General features: G+C 43.8%; 1 protein-coding gene across 13 annotated transcripts in view; it reads left to right on the top strand.

Moving 5' to 3' along the window:
• The window catches only part of HDAC4 (histone deacetylase 4), a 261,962-nt gene that overhangs the window by 59,933 nt on the left and 181,574 nt on the right, over positions 1–20,455 (top strand). The window contains exon 1 of one of the 13 annotated variants that reach the window (XM_063342480.1): positions 13,790–13,847. The exons of the other annotated variants lie outside the window; for them this stretch is intronic. The gene's annotated coding sequence lies outside the window, so the exon portion shown is untranslated. Of the gene's footprint in view, positions 1–13,789; positions 13,848–20,455 lie in introns of those variants that run through there. 13 annotated transcript variants of the gene reach the window in all.

Here is a 20,455-nt window from a genome sequence, read left to right as displayed (position 1 = left end):
AGGTATTGCAGCCTTGAGCCACAGCATTTATGGTGATCCCTGATTTCTTAATTGCTTCATCCTATTTTCCCCCTCATAGCCTAGTAACTCATTACACAGACAGTAAAGCTTTCTTTTTTCTGGATTGACCGTGAGCCAGAGGTTACTTCCACGGTAAGCTTTTTGCAGCCAGATGAAGACACTGATGACCATGTCAAGGACTCTTGCTTTTGCTGACTTGCAGTAAATTGGGATGTTTTTCTTTACCGTAACTGGGGTTTGGGAAGCTCTTATTTGAGCATTCCTGTTGAAGTTGGATTGGGAAGTCCTGGGAGGGTTTTGCTGTGCTGCAGGATCACTTGCTTGGATAACTTCCCTCCCCAACAGAATGCTGTCGATTTAGCAAAACCAAATTTCCTTTCCCTAATTGTTATTTCTTACTCCTTTCTCTGTTCCTCCTCGTTTCTGTTTCTAAAGCAGAGGTTCTCTAATGTCAGAGAGAAGGGCTCAAGCAAAATCTGTTATGGGTTTTGTGTTGTTATTTTTTTCCCAAATCTCTGAAGGTTTTCAAACACCACTTCTGCTTTAAATTTCTAAAAAAAAAAAAAAAAAAAAAAACCAAAACCAACCCGTACTTCTGCTTCGGGTTAGAAGTTATCCGTGTGCAACTCTTCCAGAGGTGTGAGCACACTTCCTTGTACCGGTGGCTCTTTCATCTTCTTTGCTGTCCTGAGATATCTAACGTGGCAATAAAATACCTAGTGCTGCCCTTGGTGCTTAGACAGTTCTTGCCAACTCTTAACGCTAATTAAGGTGGTGGTGGGGAACACCCTGAAAAAGATCTGCGCTCTGAATATGCTTCTCATATTTATGTAGCATACAAGTTTTATTGACTTTAGTTTTTTAATGTGTCCGTTATTCACAAGTGGTAAAGCTCTAAGAGCTGTCCTGGTCGTGCCAAACAAGTGTCAATAAAACCTCCAACCACATTACTTACTAGATGCTGTAATTTGCTGTCTTTTTTAAAAGAAAAAAAAAAATTCAAGACCTTTAGCAAAAAGACAGGTACTTGGGAGAGAGGAAGATATGCTGTTACTGCACAGGATTTAAAAAGAAGAAAATCACTGCCAGAAATGACACCCTCTCTAAATAAACAAGACAGCTTTTTTTTCCCCAGTTGTAAACTGGTCTTGTTGCCATAACCTAATTACAGGTAGTAAACTGTGTTGTGGGCTTTGGTTGTGGATGGTGCTTCTAGAGCCTTATTTTTTATTGTGCAAAGAAACTCTTGTGGTAAGCGGACCAGGATGCTGGTCTTGTCTGGGAGACTGTGCTGGGGGAATTGGGAAGCATGGCCCAAAGAGGATTTGCTTGAGAGAACTATTTTTGAATTATATTCTTCAACATTGTTAAACTCCCGTGATGTAAGCCTTCAAAAAAAACAAATTCAGGAGAAATCATCTCAGATTGCACCATGTCTTTTCTCTGTTAAATAGCAGCCATTAAAAAAAAAAAAAAGTGAAATGGTTTTAGGCCACTCTAAACTACTTTGCTGTTTGATACCCAATAATCCTTCCACAATTTTGGAAGGGGACAGCTGCAGCTATCAGGTTTTAGCCTGCCAGGCATCCCTTAAACTCATTTTGTTTTTTAAGATATTTCTGCAGGCAACATTCCCTAAACCATGCTTTGTGCCCATCTCGGGCAGTGGAAAAATCAGTGGGGCAGGAGGCTTTATGTGGGGGGCTGTTCAGTGGGGTCCCAACCGTAGTCCTTCTGAGGTGTCTGAGTCCTGCTTATGGTTCAGGTGGGTCCTGTAGGAAGTTCCTGAGCTGTGCGATGCGGGGGATCCTGAATTGCCCATGGCTTCTCGGAGTCCAGGGTACCTCAAAGTAGCACTAGATCCCCTGAAAAGCCGCTAAATGAGGTATTTGACATAAGAACAAACAAAATGTGCAATAATGATCTTGATTGGGAGGGAATAAAGGACAAAATCATTGGGGTGATACTGCACAAACTCTTGTTTAAGACCGGGGGGAGTGGGCAGGACTTGAAAGTTTTCAAACTTAGATCATGGCAGTGATGGTATCTGGGGTTTCCCCCACTTCCCATACATAAGCTTAAGTTGTGTGGTGTTTAGATGAAAAATATGGGCAAAGTGCCTGAAATTAAAATCACTTCCCATGCTAAAAAAGAATCTCGAGTCTACTCAGATGTTTCCTCCAATGCCAGTAATTGGATTGTGTGAAATTCTAAAAATGCTGACCAAAGTCGTAATCCATATTGCCCAATGGTGTTCTTTTTGAGTGTGTATTTGGTGGTTTCCTGAGTTAGAAGTCATAATTTTATTTGTATATATTGTGTATGTGTGTGTATATATGTATGTATATGTATATAACAATATATACTGCCCTTTGTGACAGTAATTTTTCACAGTGATTAATCCTGATGATGAAATATGTGTGGTCATACATGTACAAAGTACAAAACTTCTGATGTAAAATACTAGGAAAAGACAAAATACAAAAAGGTGATGGAATTGCTTTGAAATATATTTTTTTCTTTTTGTTTCTTCACGAGGTGTCAATGAAAGCTTAAGCATTCTTTGTAGCTGGGAAAATGTTTTGTTTTTAATTTTAACCCTGCTAATAAAGTCTTGTCATATATGTCAATGAAGCAGAAAGAAAATTACTACAGAGCTAACTGTAGGTTGTCATTAAAGCTGATTTTCTGCATTAAGCCAAAAACAACGCAAGATTTCATTTCTGGACTTCCTAAATACGTTAGTCATGCTGATGTTTTCCTAAAACCCAAACCCTAAGAGCTATAGAAATTTACTATGGGGACTATATTTGAAAGTATTTATTTGCTGTTGTCTATCACCTTGTCCTGATCTTCACACGTTGATCTTCTGCCTTCTCTATTTTTAAGACAATGCGCTTTGACTTCCAGCTGTTGACACTTGCGGACAGCTGCTTGTAGGGTCCTGCCCGAAAAATCCCTTCCTCTCTTGGTTTGGCCAAGGCATTAAGAAGCGATCTGTTGTTTGGAGAGCACAGCTGAAGCCACATCCTGCCAGATTCTTAGGCAGCACTGGAACTGGGGAAAAAATTCTGCCATAACTGCATGGGCACTTACTAGTTTGCTCATACCAATTGAAAACTCAATGCTACTTAAAAACTCTTCCAACCAAATAATTTGCTATAGACAAAGAAAGGGGAGTTTCCTGGAAGCTGTCTATAAAAAAAAAAAAAAGTAGCAGTTCTTAGGTCTTTGAAGCTCAGATGAAATAACTTGTTCTAGTGCTGTCCCTTTGCTAGCACCCCGTTGTCTGCAGTCTTGCGTTTTTACCTACTCTCAAGTATGAGCTGCCAGAAGGTTTTTAGGCATCAGTTATTTTAGTGACTTATAATAGCAGGAGCTCTAGAGTATATTCAACTCTACTGGCTTGTGTATTTGACATAGCACTTAAAAACAACATGGGACTGGATGTGTTTACACTGAAAAATATTGAGTCAAATTAGCTTTTTCATTTCCTTCTCAGCAACATGCTGCAGTGCTTCATCATGTTAATGATAATGTGTTTCTCAGAAATCTTCTTTCCTTGTTTTCTGCTTCCCACCCCCCCGCCCCCCATCTGTTTTCATCCTGGTGAATTAGATCTGATGTTCTTGTGTTGGTGGAATGATTGCTCCTTAGGCTGGTCCCAACTGCAGTAATGCAGAGATGTCAAACTTGGGTGCCTCCAACCTTTTAGACTTGTTCCTTTTCAGCCAGGTGGAGGGGGTATGTTACACTGAAAGCAGTTTTAGGTCTTACCGTTCAGTTAAAGTCTATTCTCTGTAGTGGAGCAGCACTGTTTAAATATGGCAATAAGTGGTGAAGACAGGACTGGTCCAGGCTGTGGAGGGTCTCTGGGTGGGCAGCTCAGTGCAGGAGCAGACCTGGTGACATGGGCTGTCTCCGTGCTGGCAACAGGCTGGTGATGAAAGGTGTGCACGTACGTGTCTCACTTCGTACCTGCTCTAATCTAGTAGTGTGGGATGAATACCCCCGGTTCGAGAAGGTCCATTAGGTGTGCTCATGGAGTACCTCTTCTACTGGTTCTTGGTTAACTTTTCTGCAGAGAAATCTAGTTTGTGTGCTAAAACGTCTCTGAGAACATGGTTTAAGTGGTGTGTCCTAGGAGATGCCCTTTGGAAGTGCACTGGTCCAAACTGAAGTGTTGATGTGGATGTACGCTGTGTCTAAGGTACTCGCTGATTTATTCTGTTGTTTTCCCAGGATCCTAGATGCTGCTACCAGCTTAGTTTAGTGTTTTTTTCCAGATAACTTCAAGAAAACGGTGGGAGGAGATGAGCCTTGTGGACTTGCGATGGTGGGCGCTTCCATTGCTTAGCCTTTTCTTTACTCGATCCTGAACAGAGCTGGGGGAGCTGCTTTCCCTAGGTCATGGGACCAGACTCCAGCTGGAAGAAGAGGCGAGAGGCTGAGGAAATTAAGGTGGTGAGAGAAGAGTCTTCTAAACACCGGGAGCTTGGAGGGCTGTGGGTGATGCATGGATCAGAAAGACTCTTTTGGGAGCTCGGGTGTAGGACGTAGCTCTGTTCCAGCAAAGCCAGCTCAGGATACAGAGGCTTCGGGATGGATTGCCATGAACTTCGAGGAGCGCAGGTTTGGTGCAGGTGACTGGGCAGATCTTGACTCACTTTTCCAGCTCCTAAAAGGGAAAATTGGTGTCTCATTTAGGCTTAGTACTGGAGAAGAGATGCGTGTTGTTTCAGGTACCCTGGGAACCTAAGTGTCATCAAGGTGCATCTTGGATTTAAGAGTTACTTCCCAAGTTGTGCTTGTTTGAATCTTCTTACCTCTTCAGTTTATTTTGTGCTGTTGGCAGGAACATTGTATATTCCCTCTTGCGTCCTAATTGTTTGCAGGAACGTAACGGTGTCATTTTCATGAGTTAATTATGGCAGAAGTTTGTATGCTGTCTTTGTGTGGTGGGGAGAGCTACAGCAGCACAGCACCGGCCTGCTGCTGGTGGCAGGGACCCTCCGGTGGCCCAGTAGCTCATTCACTCACTTCCCACCCTCTTCCAGCTAGGAGGAGAATTGAGATCCTTGTGATCTATGCTGTTTCCCCTAAATTTGCAAATCCAGAGTTTAGTCAGGAGTTCTGACTCCCCTGAGTGCTTTTGTAAGCCCTGTTGGTGCGGTGGTAGGATACCCATCTCTACTTTTGGGTCAGGTGTGGCCTTACTGAAGGAGAAAGTGTGCTTCTGACTCAGCCATCTTCCTGTGAAAGCATGTCAGCTCCTTCAAGAGACGGCTGCAGCTTTCTCATGGCATGGCTCTAGACTGCGGACTTTCCAGCTGGACTGCTCTGAGGATGATGACATGGAATCAAGTCATGTGTGCTGTTCATGGTGTCTCTTCTAGGTAAGTTGGACTGAGATGCATGGAGAGTATAGAAAGATCCCAGCTTTATCTACATCTGTGAATGCCCTATGCAAAGCCCATGTGAAATGCAAGGAAAGCGGGACCAGTTCAGGGTCAGCAAGTGGAAGAGCTGTAGCCTGGGATCAGGTCAGATGCTGCTTTTGGCTCTTTCCTGAAGGTATCCTTATGAAACGGGGCAAAATGTTTCTGTCCCCAGTCATGGACCTGCCTCTGTGAAGCTCATGGGAAAGTAAAAGAGAAGGGAAAATGTCTTTACTATAGAGGGAGAGGGAGTACACTTAGATTGGGAATAGAAAGGTCAAAATAGGTGTCTGACAGTGTGGCAGCCCTGCTGTCAAAACTGCAGGAAATCAGTGGGGTCTGGTTGTGGGTTATCCCCTAACTCCACAGGGATTATGCTTTAACTCTATTTGACACGCTAATCTTTCCAGCCAAGTTGTAGGGGAAGTGCAGCAAGATGCTAATTACACACTTATGTCTGATGATTTATTACAACTCTGTTACCTAGGAAAATCCAAAATGTCTTTTAGGGGGGAGGAAGGGGAATAAAAAAGCCACCTTATCATGAGTGGTCTGTGTTTGACTCTAATGCTTTTCATGATAGTGCTGAGTGTTTGAGTGCATCAGCGAGTTTGTCCACATGCTGTTTTTATGCAAGTGTTACGGTCTGACAACTATGAATCACCCGCTCAGCTCTTGATTTGCGTCAATCAAACCACATTTAAGAGAGGCTTTGTTCACAGTTTGGAACAGAAGACCAAGGCAAGTGTGTGAGTGACTGCTTCGAGCAGATCCTCTTGAAACTGGGTTCAATAGTCCGGGCTCAAACTCTGGGAAGAGAGCCTGTGGTTTAAGTAGGAGAGGAGAAGTTGATGTTCTTTTCCTTCTGGTCCCCCAGACCCCTCCTTCTGCTATGCTGGGTTATCGCTTAACTCTTTGAATCTAGAGGTCTGGGCTTGTATTGGAGACACCTATATATACCCCCCTCCCTGGGCAGGGACACCTTCCACCAGACCAGGTTGCTCAAAGCCCCGTCCAACCTGGCCTTGAACCCCTCCAGGGATGGGGCAGCCACAGCTTCTCTGGGCAACCTGGGCCAGGGTCTCACCACCCTCACAGTAATACATATGTAGGTTTCATTGTGTAAGCGTGGGGTTTATTTCCAAGGTTGCTGTGATGGGTGTTTTTATGTAAAGGGACACAGGTTTGGCTTTACACTTAATTATTTTTTTCTAATAAGAACTTCAATCAAATTAAATTCATTACAGAATCATCTTTCCATGTCTCTAAACATGGGGGTCCTGTCTTGCAGAATTATTTGTACTTTTACACAGTAAGTCTGTGGTTTTTGACCTAGAAACTGTGACTGCAGCAGGATCGGGAGCCAGGCACTGTCAGTGCCGAAATGGAGCTCCCACCTCGAAGAGGATTGCAAGCCCAGAAATAAATGCCTTTTGGCAAACTCAGCCTTGCAGTGGGACACGACTTCGTGCTGCTGATGAGCAAAAAGTCTTTTGGAGAGGCGTTACAAAAACAGCTTCAATTCCCAAACCCACAACAGTCTTATCTGCCCTTCACTTCAAATCGCTGGTACCTAGCGAGAGATCTTTAAATTAGTTACAGAGCTGGTACTGGAAATGTGGTGAAGGTTTTATTTATTCCCTTTTGAAGCCCTCTTGGTGAAGGTTTGCCTAGCAGGTAGGTACACTGTAGGGTTCACGCTATCTTTTTGTACGCAAGGTCCACTGTAAATGCTTTTATCCCACCTCCTTTCACTTGTAGGCGAGAGTGACCATTTTCCTTCCTTTCAGCTCCCCTCCCAGCCTTCAGGATCCATATCTGAGGTCCTCTCTAGCTCTGATGTTCCTCTGCGAGTATGTTCTTCTCTCCCTTGTCCTAAACCCACCCTTGACCTAGTTCAGTCTCAAACCACTTCCCTGCCTCTTCCTTTCTCTGTGCTTTCAGCTCATTGAAGTCTCTTCTCCTCCTTCCCGTCCCCCTCTGGCACCAGTCTTTGTGCTCATCAAAACATTGATCTCATGGGTTGTAGGCTTGCCAGCATAATAAGGCCACTGCTCTTCCAAACACTTCCCCCCCCCCCCCCCCCTTACAAACACAGAAACGATTCTTTTTTTCTTCGTTGGACTTGCTCTCGCTATTTTTCAGGCTGCGAATTAGAGGATTAATTCCTGCTTTCCTACTGACAGTCATGGAAACGAGCTAGTTTCCATGTGTCAGGATGCTGATCCTTATCTCATTCAGTTCCCAAAGAAGGTAATAAAATAACTATAAGAATAAATTGCTGTAGCAGATGCAGCACATGGGCATATGGTAGTCTATTAATTACTTGTGTTCTACCCAACTTTTAAAGTAAATCAATAAATGTTGATAAAACACTAGAGAGCATGCAGGGGAGGGGCGGTTCTCTACCCATATTTTCCTTCTCTGGACTCTCTGATTGTCAGTTTTGGCTGGTTTTAGCTGTCTGGTTTTTGGACAACCTTAGTGTTTCCCTGTGGAAACGAACACCAACAAGCCCGCTTGCTGCTTTCTCCAGACTTGGGGATGTCATTGCTGGCTGGTTTTAACCCTCGGAGGCAGAGCAGCAAGGAGGTAGCTGTTTTATCAGTCCGTTACATCATGTATTTGCAGTATGGTCCTCCCCATGCTCTTCGGTATTGTTTTACTGGTCAACTGGATGGACTCTTGTCCATGTTAAGTGTGGTGGCAGCTAGGTGGCTATTGCTTATGGATTTTATGACTGACACCTGTTTTTCTTTGTATGCTATTAATAAAACAGAATTGGCTTGGTTTGAAGAGTCTGGTTGTACTGTTTTGTCTGTTGGTCCTCCTGGTCTAGTGATGGCAGAGCTATGATGTGGACAATGTTGGTGCTTACCATGGTGCTCCTGTCTAGGCACTTGTCTTTTCTGCAGTGTTTCTGCTGCTCAAACACCTTTCATATAGGAAAGGTGGATGTAAAATAGATACAATTAAAAATAATAATAAAAAAACCTGTTTTTTTCTTGAAAGTGGGGGAAATAGAATAGAACCCCAAGAATGTAGCCCAAAATCAGAGAGTAGCTGCTGATATGCCTAGGCTGATGCTGCTGTTAGAATGGCATTTCCCTGCTAAGAAGTTACTGAAGTTGTAAAGATCAATGGTCACCAGCTGCAGTGACTGGGTTGTTTTTAAGCCCCTTTTTGAACTTTGATTTGTGAACAATTGCATTTTGAAATTAGCAAATGGCTGCACTTAAAGGGCAGTGTGTTACAAAAGGCTTTGAAGAAACCGAGACTGTTGTTGGACTTAGAAAAGGGAGGACTTGCAAAACAAAACCAGTGTAGTACTGGGCTGTGTTTTTTGAAAAGCTGCATGTGAGCAGTTTGGTGGTCTCTCTCCAAATCTCTTTTACCCGTGCAAGCTTTGAAATGTTTAAGAATGCAGCTCTTAATCCAGCAGCTGCTTTTTAATTAAGTGTATTTCTGATTTGGCAAACGGTTAGGTGCAGTTGTGCAGCATCCATCTCCTCCCAAGTGTGTTTCAGCATCTCCTTTGCACCATGAACTCAGCCGTTCCAGGAGGAGACGTGTGGCTGGTGGTACCCGCTCAGCTGGAGGAGGGAGCTGTGCTGCAGGTTCTCCACACCGCATGCAAAATGGGGGCCTTGGTGACATGAGTGGGACTAATTGCACTGATGAGTTTGCCCAGGCTTCGATTCTGCTCCGTTGCCACTGCAGGCTGCAGCAATAACACTTCTGCCTCCAAAACAGATCAGAGATGGCTGTTGGAGCAGGGTCTTGAACAGTGCTGCTAGAGGTCTTCCTGGAGGAGAGCTGCCTGGCACAAGTGTGTCTGCTCAAGGAAAATCTAGGGCAGGGGAAGAGAAAAGGTATTTCATAAAAGATATTGTCCTGTTTGTCCAAAGCACGCAGTCAAAGCGGGACGTGTTCTAGGTTTGCCTTGCTTTTGTGATAGCTTGTGGCCCAGCAGATGGGAGAGGCAGAAAGCTTTGCCGAGGAAGAAATCAGCCTCCCCGAGAAGACCCAAATACAAGGGGAAAGCTACAATCAGTCAAACCATGCTTAAGTTTGGCACCTTCTTTGTGCTTCATCTCCTTTCCTAACTGTATCCCGAGCAGGCTGAAAAAGTAGGATGGGAAATACTTTTTCCATCCTAAACTAAAGGAAAGCTTTTGGTAGTCATTCAGTGGAAATTAAAGTTAAATCTTTCTATTAGCTTGACTTAAGTGGAAATTGTTAAATACTCCAGGATGCTGTCATTCTGTAACCTAAAACTGCAGTTTGAAGTTTTTCAGGATATTTTTACTCTTCTTCACCAGCTTTCCAAGTCCTCAAGTTGCTCGTCAACTTTTTGAAGATCTTCACAATGAAAAAAAATCTTCATGTTGTCTTTTTATTTTTTTTAATAAACTCTTTATAAGTAATACTTCTGGGCTCAAACCTGTCAATATTAAGCTAGCCACAGAATCCATAAGCCAGTACCTCCTGTTTTGTTCTATTTTAGTGAGTGAAGTTTGGTTTTAGTAGATAACTATGTATGTTTTAAAAACCTTTTTATGCTTCAGCAGCGTAGCTGCTGAAGTGCTTTCAGAGTGCAGTCGTGGATTATGCAGACAAAACCAGGTAGAAATTGTATGTATGTGTGTATGATGTGAACTTTTAGCTGGGATTTTGACTTCAGTTGAAAGTGTTTTATTTTTGAATGAAGCCTGTAGGAGCTTGGTCCTTTGGAAATCTAAACTTACCCTCAGTTGATTTATCAGTTAGTAGTACCTCAAAATATGGGTCTTATTTCATATCAGTGTGTATTTTGTTTATTTAATCCGCTTGCTGGTCTGGTTCACTGTATGTCTGCAGGAACAGTTGCATATACGGTAGCTTTTCAGGTAAAGCATTGCAGGAATGAGATGCAGGAACAAGATGGAGAAGGAAATGGGACCTGCTGAAGCCAGGAGATGTTAGTGGTAGAGCCAGTTGGGCAATCCATGAGCTTTCTGCTCAGAGCTCCATGTGTGCCTTAAGTGTTGGTGTGTGGTACCCTTCGCTGGAGGTGGCTGGCCTATGGAATGGAGGAGGTTACAGCTCAGCTTATCTTGGTGGCTTTGGCCCTGCAGTAGAAAGGGTTTGCGGTGGGGCTGCTCTCATTCTGACTTGAAAGGAATTACTTTGATATTAGTTAATGACAGTAAAATCTTGCCCCGAATCTTACTAGGTGTTTGAGTTTTTCCTCTTAGGCTTAAGTACCGTCAAACCTGAGGGTTAGCATCTTTTCATTCAGTCCCTACCCATATCCACGTGCTTCCCTCCCCTTCGTTCTTGTGGCAGTCATCATCTGATGAAACACTTGGTGGCAGAAACAAAGAAACTTGTTCTCCCCCATACCGCTCATTGCTCTAAAAGCCCAGGTGTTTAAAAATCAGCCTGCTGTGTTTTCCTTATTTTTGTTGTTTTATTTTTCAAAGCAGGTCTTTCTCTCCATGGCAAACGTGAATGCATGGCTGTGAATTTGTCAGTTGTGTATATTCTGGTTTTCTTTGGATTAGCCTTAAGTAGTTGCGTCTTGCGTTACACACATGCGTGTATATATCGTAGCAGCACCGTTTCATGCATATGCATGTGTATATTTACGCCATGGCACAGTCTCGTGTAGCAAGTGTGCGTTATCCTGCGCGGAGGAGCTGCTGCTGGGTGCTGCCTGGTGGTACGTATGTAAAATACATACACATAAATTACATACATACATGCGGTACATATGTAAAAGCTTGGCTGTATAATACCAGCACCAGATTAATGCAATGGACAGATTTGAGGACAGATAATAATTTTACATGCATAATAAAAGCCACTATGTTGCAATGGATGGCTTGCATTTCTAATGGTGTCCACAGGATTACAAATAGCTTTGCTTTTATGTGGCTTTATTAATCATTTGATGTGTGTTTAAGGAACCTGCCATAAGGTGCTGCTGGTGTAGCCGGAGCAGATTGAGTGCCCTTCCCCGCGACAAGGTCCAGCTGAGCTCCCCACCTCTGAGAGCTGCCAAAGCTACACCTGAAGAACCCTCTCTTTCTGCTTCTCCTCTGGCAGACCAAAATCCAAACTGACTTGCAATATTTACCCCGTATGCTGTATATTTGTGTGTCAATGTGCCCTGTAGAGGGAGAAGTGAGCCTGGAGTGAGGCTTGTGAGCTTTCAGGGGGGAGTCTTGTCCTGAAGACCCCCATCATGTGCCTTCCTCATGGCATTCTATTGCTTTGCCTGCTTACCTTAGGTAAGCTTCACCTGCTTACCTCAGGTGAAATGCAGGGCTGTTGCTCGCAGCACCCTTGGGCATGGAGGTGCCCGTGTGGTCACAGCCGCTGTCAACAGTTACAACAGTTACGGAAAAGGAAACCGCAGGTTTTTTCTGTCTTTGATCTTGAGTGTCTGCTAAAGAATTTCAGTTGCAGCAGTTCAGCCCTCCACCTTGCTAAAGCTGCCCGTGGCTCCAGGATGCAGCTGCAGACACAGACTCCAAATGGATGGCACTGGGGCAGGAGTTAGCCCTGTGATGTTAGAGTCATAGAATGGTTTAGGTTGGAAGGCACCTTAAAGATCATCTAGTTCTGAGCCCCTGCCACAGGCAGGGACACCTCCCACCAGACTTGGTTGCTCAAACCAGTTGCTCTTACCCGTGAATGGTTATGACTTGTCTCAGTGAAAATGAAGCAAACCAAGGAGAGACCGAACTGGTGGGCCCCGTCAGAGGAGAGCAACCGCCATGTCGTCTGCTAGCAATGCTTGCTCGTGGTCTCTACTGCGTTATACTGGCTCTTCTGTTGGTTTTGCTTCTGCCTGTGACTGAGATGCAAAAGCTATTCCTTCTCAACTCGCTGGCAATTGGGAATGTATTCAGACATCTGTCTTCTTCCAAACGTCACTGCAGGTCCTGATTTGGTGTCTGACAGCATGTGTGTCTCAGGGCTTGATACGGGCTTCAGGTCAAAGATTTGTGTTGTCGTTCACTCCTTTGGGTGAAATCTGAGTCTCTGTAATTTAAACTTTCTCTGCTTTGTGGTTCCTTGTGTTTCCAACAGGTAGCACTGAAATTAAACCCCAAAAAACCACCCCAAAACCCCCTTGTCTTTTAGAGATCACTCAAAGCATCTGGGTGAGTCATTCAAGTGGCTGGAACTATTCAGTCACCTATTTAATTCTTAAATATCAAATGAGACACGGAACTGTTTACTTGCTATTTGCTGACTGTTTTTCAAGGTATTTAGCAAAAAGTGGCTACACATGTGGCGTTCCTGATACTCCAAAACTAATGGTTTTGTCCTTAGTCCCTTGGGAACGGGTGTTTTCCCAGGATGTTATGAACAAACATGAATTATGATTTAAAATTTACATTACAACACAAGCTGTGCAGATTGTCTGCAGAAAAACTTACAAAGCTGCCAAGATATGCAGAAGGTAAAGGTATTAAGCTGTTTTCTGTGTGATCTCAAGGCCCGCATCTAAGAGTCAACAACTCCATTCCAGGCCATACGCATTGCAACATGAGATAAGTCTTCAACCAGAGGCAAGGTGAGATGGTATTTTTTTTTGGGTAATATTTAACTCTTCCAAATACTTGTTCTATGGGTTTAACTCTAAGGTGATGCAGACCAAGTAGTTTTTTCTTCTCTAGACGTACCAGAATGGCTTTCCTGTGCTTGTGGAGAACATCTTGTGTTTTTCTTGGCCCTGTCTGTGAGACTGAGCGCAGGTCACTTAGCTGTGCTACCCCGCAGGGCTGAGGTGTCACCTGCCTGGCGGTGACACGTGGCCTGCTGCTGTGGGACAGCCTGCTTGGAGCCTTTTGGTTAGGGGTTCATGAGTAGCTACACACACCAGCTTCTTCCCACAACATGTCTTTGGAGCTCCAGTTAGCCAGAGATGGGCTAACATGGGCTTCGTGGTGGTAATTAGAATTAAAGAATGAGTGAAATAACTTTGCAGCCTGTTGATAATTTGTTCTCCTCTTGGTGTACTACAATTTTTAATTTCTCGGGGTGGAAAAAAAATCAACCATCCTTAAAATACTTACAAGTGTTTCTCCTGCTTCCTTGGGTGTTTTTTCAGGACGTTGCATTCAGGTTGAGAACTGTGTGCACAGCATGTCTCGAGCTGCTAGAAAAACACCCAAACTGCTTTTAATGCTTGGTTTTGGAACGGACTTTAGTATGAACTGGTCCCTGGGTCATCACCCCTCTGGGTGTTGCAAAGCTCTGCTGGTGGCTCTCACTTCTCTAGCTACTTTGCTCAAAAGCTTATGGATATTTTAAACTCTCCCTTTCACAGGTGGAGCTTTCAAAGAAATGCTAAAAGAGAGCTGGCGTTTAGCCCCAAGCTGGACTGTCAAGGTGGTTTTTTTCCAGCTGTCTTCTGTTTTCCTGCTGCTTTGCACCTTTGCTAAAGTCCTGTGCCGCCCATCTCCCTTCTCAGAGTAGTTGCCCCTGTCCTGTGAGCTGCCTTCTCTGCAGTCAGCTATCAATTTCTTATTGCTCTCTTTACCTTTTGCTGGATTTTCATGGCGGACACTGATCAATTGCGTTTATTGATGGAGGACAAGATGGACAGACTGTGCATGGTCATGGTAGTTCAGGAAAAAAATTGCTAAAAACAGAAGCAAGTGCTTCTGATCTGTAACAGTGTTGTACATGCACGTTTGTGTCTTTCTGGCCTGTGCAGTGTACAGTGCTGGAAATATCAGTAGGTAATTAAATATAAAATATTTTAAATCTCACCCATTCGTTATACCTTGCAGAGGAATTTGTTTGGAGGGAGAATTATTTTGAGACGGAGCATTTTGTAGGAGGCCAATGATTTGCAGGGTGGTAGCAAGCTACAAAGTGAGGTGGAAGGTCTAGGATAGGGAATCTGTGGAGAAGATGCTGCCATTCCTTGAACTTAGCCTGTCTCTTCCTCTTTTTGCTTTTTATTTTCAATGATCAACATGTTAAAAAATGAAATGCATAAAAAGCATTAACTTGCAATTAGTGAGATGACTGACCAAGAGGGTTTTTTCCCCCCTGAAAACTCCTTCGTGCTCTAACTTAATATTGGTGCCGATGGTGTTTTCTCTTCGGTGTTCTTGGTAGCGCTTTTGGATGTGGGTGCTTTATAGCACTGAATAGCATTTAGGACTGAGGAGGCCTGATTTTGGTGATGATTTGAATAGTCCAACCCAAAGATATTGTGTGCCTAAGAAGGATCCCCATTATCCAGGAGCTGATCATCCTTATCCAAGAGCCCCGTTCTGCACTCCTGTGCAGCCGGACAGATATGGTCACACAGGGTGGGAGCGCTGCTAAATCCAGTGGTTTTGGGTGTGAGCATCAATTGCAAATGGTTGGCGCTTTGTGAAAAGCATGTGTGCCTTTCTCTTGGGGCTGGTGGTGGAGAGAAGGGTCTGCTCCAGGCTGGGGGTTCCCACAGCCAAGGAGCACACTAACTCCCTCTGGTACTGAGGCAGCTGGGTAGAAGGGATCTATATAAATTAATTTCGGCATCTGCAGCATGAGGTAAAAGGAGAAGCATGAGGCTGGATACATGGTGGGATGCTTTTAGAAGTAAGTGCCTGGCTTTTCTTCATTTGGAAATACAGTTGCTGATCTGCATTATTTTTTTCTTTTTTTCTGCTGCATTCTTCATTTGGAACATTGTTTGTGCTACCCTTGAATATTAACTGAACAAACATCTTCACTTCATGTGGGCAGCCATGAGAGTCTGTTTTCCATCTTTCGGAAGATTCCAGCTAGTTAGGTTGCTTTTGTCATTCAATTTTCTCTTGTTTACCAGAGCATTAGGAAGCTGGAATATAAGCAGTGTGTGTTTTGCCCTAGGAAACATCAGTAGTCCAGTCACCATTCCAGAAATTCCTCTTGGTTCATTTTTCTCTGTAACAGAGCTCTCAAAGATTCTGAACGCTGTAAATGTAAATCTGAAAAGGTCAAGCCTCATGTATGCCAGAGACAGGAGTACAGGATAACAAGGATGCAGGGGCACAAATGAATTCTAAACTGTGGATTAAGAACAATATGTTCAGAGAAAACCGTCACAGTACATGCCTTGGGTATTGAGGGGGAGTTTGAGGTAAAGTGGTGAGGATTTCTCTTGCATTACTTACGACGTCAGGCAATGGTAGGACTAGAGGGAATGGATTAAAACTAGAGATGGGTCGATTCAGACTGGACGTTAGGAAGAAGTTCTTCACCATGAGGGTGGTGAGACACTGGAACAGGTTGCCCAGAGAGGTGGTGGAGGCCCCATCCCTGGAAGTTTTTAAGGCCAGGCTGGATGGGGCTCTGAGCAACCTGATCTAGTGGGAGGTGTCCCTGCCTGTGGCAGGGGGGTTGGAACTAGATGATCTTTAAGGACCCTTCCAACCCAAACCATTCTATGATTCTATGACTTCTTAACACATAGGGGAGAAGGTTCAAAACACAAGATTTATGGCTAGAAAAAAGGGGAGGAGTTGGATTAAACTGGAATGGTTCTTTGCGTCCGCTCGCTTTGTCTGCAGGATCCCAGTGGCAGAGCAGTGCCTGGGGAAGCAGCAAATAAAGAGGTTTTCACGTTGGCCAAAGTTGCATTGAGTGGGGGTTGATGGAGAGCTTGCAGCTGAGATGTGCTGCCGTTCTGTGGGTCTGTTCATGTGTGAGCTTGCTGGTTTTGTGCTGAAAGCCTGTCCAAGCGTTTCAGTTTGGCTGAAGTCCTTCTTGTGCAGCACTTCAATAATGGTGGGATCGGCTTTGGCTTGATGCATTTCCAATTCAAGAAGTGAAAAAAAAATACACAGCGCAGGGGGAAATCTCCTTTAGAGTAACAGAATAGGGAAATGTCAAGTGTTTTCAGCTGCTCCTTTGCACATGGTGTGCAAAGGATGAAAGATTCCTGCTAGCTGGGGCATTTGGCGTATTGAAATGTGGGCCAGAATTGATTTTTCAGGGAGGGCATCGATGTGCACTGTGGGTTTGACAGGGCTGTCACTGCAGCGCTGCCTCTGGATGCTCTTGCACCAGCAAAAGGCAGCACAGACATGTCTGGGAGATTAACAGGGCTGGTCTCTCCATCTCTGGCTGGAGGAAATGGAAACAAAAATAGCTGTAAGTGTGAAACACTGAAAGATGCAGCCAAAGCTGATGGAGGCGTTTGTCATTTAGCAAAGTATCAAATCACAGGGTTGTTTGGTTTTTTTTAAATAACATACAGGTAGCATAATATATTCAGGATAATAATGTGAACTAGTTCTAGGAAACGAGGAACTGAGAATATGAACATTTTGCTGGTGTCAAATGCCTCGGGGCATGGGAAAAGCCAGCAGACTCCTCTTACCCTGCTGGCACCAGTGCTGCTTGGCCCCTGAAGCTTCATCATCCTGAGATCCCACCTTCATGTCTTGAAGTGACTTGGCAACAGGAGAAAATCTCATAGTTATGTTATTTAAATTATTTAAATCATTTCAGGGAATGACCTAAACTAAGAAATGAAGGGTGAAGGGTGCTGGGAAATGCTGTGCAGCACTGCGTGCTGTAGCTACTGGCAGGTGGCTGGTGTCTCTCTGGACCCAGGACAGAGCAGTGGGCTGTGTGTGGTGGTTCCTGTGCTGGGCAGAGGGATGGATGTGTTCCCGGAACGTGATGGGAGAGCAACGCCCTGTGCCCCTGCTGCAGCTTCATTTCATATGTGGGCTGTTGTGGGGCTGTTCATCTGTGCTTGGTGCCCACTTTGGGCTTTTCTTCTGCCACGCACAAAGTTAAGGTCCCTGTTTCAGTGCAGGGAGAGGCAGTTCCTGTGGGTCACCAGTATGCAGGGAAGGCAGTTTTGTGGTGGGAAACCAGGAACCCACCATCTAAGGAAACTGCCAGTTCACAGTCACTCTTTCCCACCCTAAAAGAGGGGAGGATAAAGCTTAGCAAAGGGTATTTCCAGCTGAAACATCTCCAAATAAATTCATGATCTCTTTATACCATTTTTAACTTTTCTCTCTGTTTTTTGGTATATGGTGCATTTACTGAAAATGCTCTTTACTTGCTGTTCAAGTAAACTGATGGAATATATTACTGTATTAGGACAATAATTGTGTCTATATGTGCATATAATCAAACATATGCATGCATTTATATAAATGTGTTAATTGCTGTGATAACTTTGTCTTCTATGTAATAAGCCTTCTATTTTATGATCTTCAGCATACATAATATGGATTTGGAAACACATTATGAAGGAAAAAGCATTACTTTTATTTAAAGAGAGAGTGAGTTCAAGGCCCGTTATGCATTAAACAAAAATATTCTTTAAAGATGTTAGCTCATAACTGCAGGCAGCATATGTCTCCTCTCCAGAGAGTCCTACTTGTGAAAGCAGCATTGCTTGTGAGGGAGCAAATCACTGACTTGAGAAAGACTGGGTTGGTTTTTTTGTGTGTGTGTGTGTGTGGTGTTTTTTTTTTTTTTTTGTCCAATCTGCCCTACTTCAGAGCCTTTTCATCTTCATGGCTATTTACCAGAGCCAGAAGCATAACCCAGAGACTCCTATCTATGTTTTCTGCTGAAAAAATCTCGCCAGCAGCATGGGAGAGGAGCGAGTGCTCAGACTTGGCGTGGACACTTGGGTGCACCAGCGTGGTCTTTCTGGATGCTTTTTCTAGCAGCTCCCAATTAATAACTTGCTGATTTCAAGCTGCCATCTTACTACATGCTTCCCGCCTGCCCTGAGAAGTCTTGAATCTGTTTTATGGCTTTCCTAAATGTACGTGTAAAATCGCTCTCGGACCGTTTTAGTGTCCGTAGGGTTTTGGTGCAGCTTCCAAGCAGCTCAGGGCGGTGGGGTGGCCCCTTCCATGAAGTGCAGCATCCAGGTGGCAGCAAAGGTGTGGGACTCCCGCAGCCTTGGGAATAGATTATTTCATGGCTATGTCTACCTGGCTCTTCAGAAATTTGTTTCATAGTAGTATGAGATTTTTGATTTTTGCCACTCCCTCATTTTTGATGATAACTTTTTTCAATGTCTTTCCTTTTCCATGGGACGGAGGAACCCCTTGGCCAGGAGAAGCTCTAATGGACTTCTAATGGCTTTCTGGGAGGTGCTACTTGGCTTTTGGTTGCGGCAGACAGAAAGCTGTAGGAGGCTTTACGATGAGAAATGGGAGAGAAATAACTTCAGGTTAAAAAAAAAAAAAGGCAAACCGAACACCCAACAACAAAATAAACAACAAACGAAAACCTGAAATATTTTTATTTTCTTTTTTCTTTCTGATTACTTCTGAGTAAATGGTGCCTTAAGGAGTATCTTAAGCAGTAAAAACAAGTACCTTAATTTACACTTTTCTACTTGCAGTAATCAAACAAAAACAATATAACAAAGCAGAAATGACTTAAAAAAAAAAAAAGCCTTGACTTTTTTTTTTTTTACTTCAGATATTTTTTGATTACTAAGAACGATGACACTTCTTGGCATTGCTGTTTTTACAAGTTGGCTTATTGCATTGCTTGCAACTCTCAGTCTTTGTTTTATTTAGCTGCGGTTTTTAATTTCCTGCTTGTGGCTGGGTATGTGTTTGTCAAATGCTGTATAGCGGGGATCGTGTGGCTTGCCTTTCCGCTTGCAGTTACGGAGTTACGGCGGCGTTTGCCTCTCGGAGGGTTCAGAGTGGAAGCTGACAGCGCATGGCTGTGTCCAGCAGGACCTGCAGCAGCTCCTGCCAACCCCTGTGCAACTCAAAGCCTGATGTTTTCTGTGGTCATAAATCAGTGTTTAGTTTTGCTTGGACTTGGGAGTGACCTTTCAAATCAAAAACGTGTTCTTGACAATCCCTTCTCCTCGTTGGGTTAATTCGTTTTTGATACTAATGTATTAATTTAATTTTTGGAATTGGATTGTTGTTTTTATTTTCGGAGGGAAGGAGAAGAGGGTTGTGAAGACCCTTAGGGCAACCAAAGGCATCTGGTGGCACACGAGCTGTTGGGACGCTGCAGCTGTGGTATCCTAGGCTTCCGTGAGCTGGGAATGGGGACTTCAGTGTTGGTCCAACAGTTTTTGGTTGCATGATGTTTAAGTGGCTCACAGGATGTTACTTGCAGTTCAGCTGCATCGTTTCCCTGCTCATGAAGGTAAAACTGGGCAACTGCGCTGGAGCAAGGCCAGTAGTGCCATTGGTTGGGAGAAGAATCACACGTTAAAGTGTACAGTAAACCTTCCTCCAGCTGTAATATTTGGAGACCTCTACAGATTATTTCTTTGGAACATTATTTTTTTTTTCTTTTGCAACACCCAAAAAGTATTTCGTCATGCAGTCAGCTGATTCTGCTGTCAGAGAAATCCTCACAGATTTCAGACCTCATCTGGATGTTAAAACTCCGGAGATTTCCTATTATGCATTAATGCCGTCTCCGGACAGACCTTGCGCACTCCGCATATTTGGGCAAGTGCAATCTGTGGGGTGCTTTGGTGCTTTTTAGTCTCCTGTGTGACTTCATGTTGCAGGTAAAAGGAATGTTGCTCAAAAGGAATGGGCAAGTAATACTCATTAATGTGCTTTTTGTTTCTTTTGTCCTATTGGTCAAGGAAACTTTGGCACAGAAAGTGAATTTATTTTGCTGGTACGTTTTGCTGTTAGTATGCCTTTTTGTTGTTTGAAGCTGCTCAGCACCATCAGTTAAGTGAGTCTAAGTATCTTGCACGCTGTTGGAGATGAGTCTGCCCTGGTTCACGTAAGGAGTGGACACTTTTGTGTAATTTTATTGAGGCAGCGAGGCACAGCAGGTGAGCATTTTGGCTGCAAGCAGCCACTGAGCAACATTAACCTTAAAGTAAAAGGGAGGGAGGATGGTAGACAATATTTTATTTTTTTTTGTTCCCCCCCCTGCCCCAGTACTAAGCACCAGATGTTATTTTGTATGTATGTATGCATGCAAAGCCCAGTGTTTTGGGTTGAGCTCATGGTGAAATGCACTTGTTCACTTGTTTC

The sequence above is a fragment of the Chroicocephalus ridibundus genome, chromosome 7, assembly GCF_963924245.1.
Source record: "Chroicocephalus ridibundus chromosome 7, bChrRid1.1, whole genome shotgun sequence".
NCBI classification, from domain to species: Eukaryota; Metazoa; Chordata; class Aves; order Charadriiformes; family Laridae; genus Chroicocephalus; species Chroicocephalus ridibundus.
Note: the sequence above shows the minus strand (reverse complement) of the source record. Positions and strands in the feature narration are given on the sequence as shown.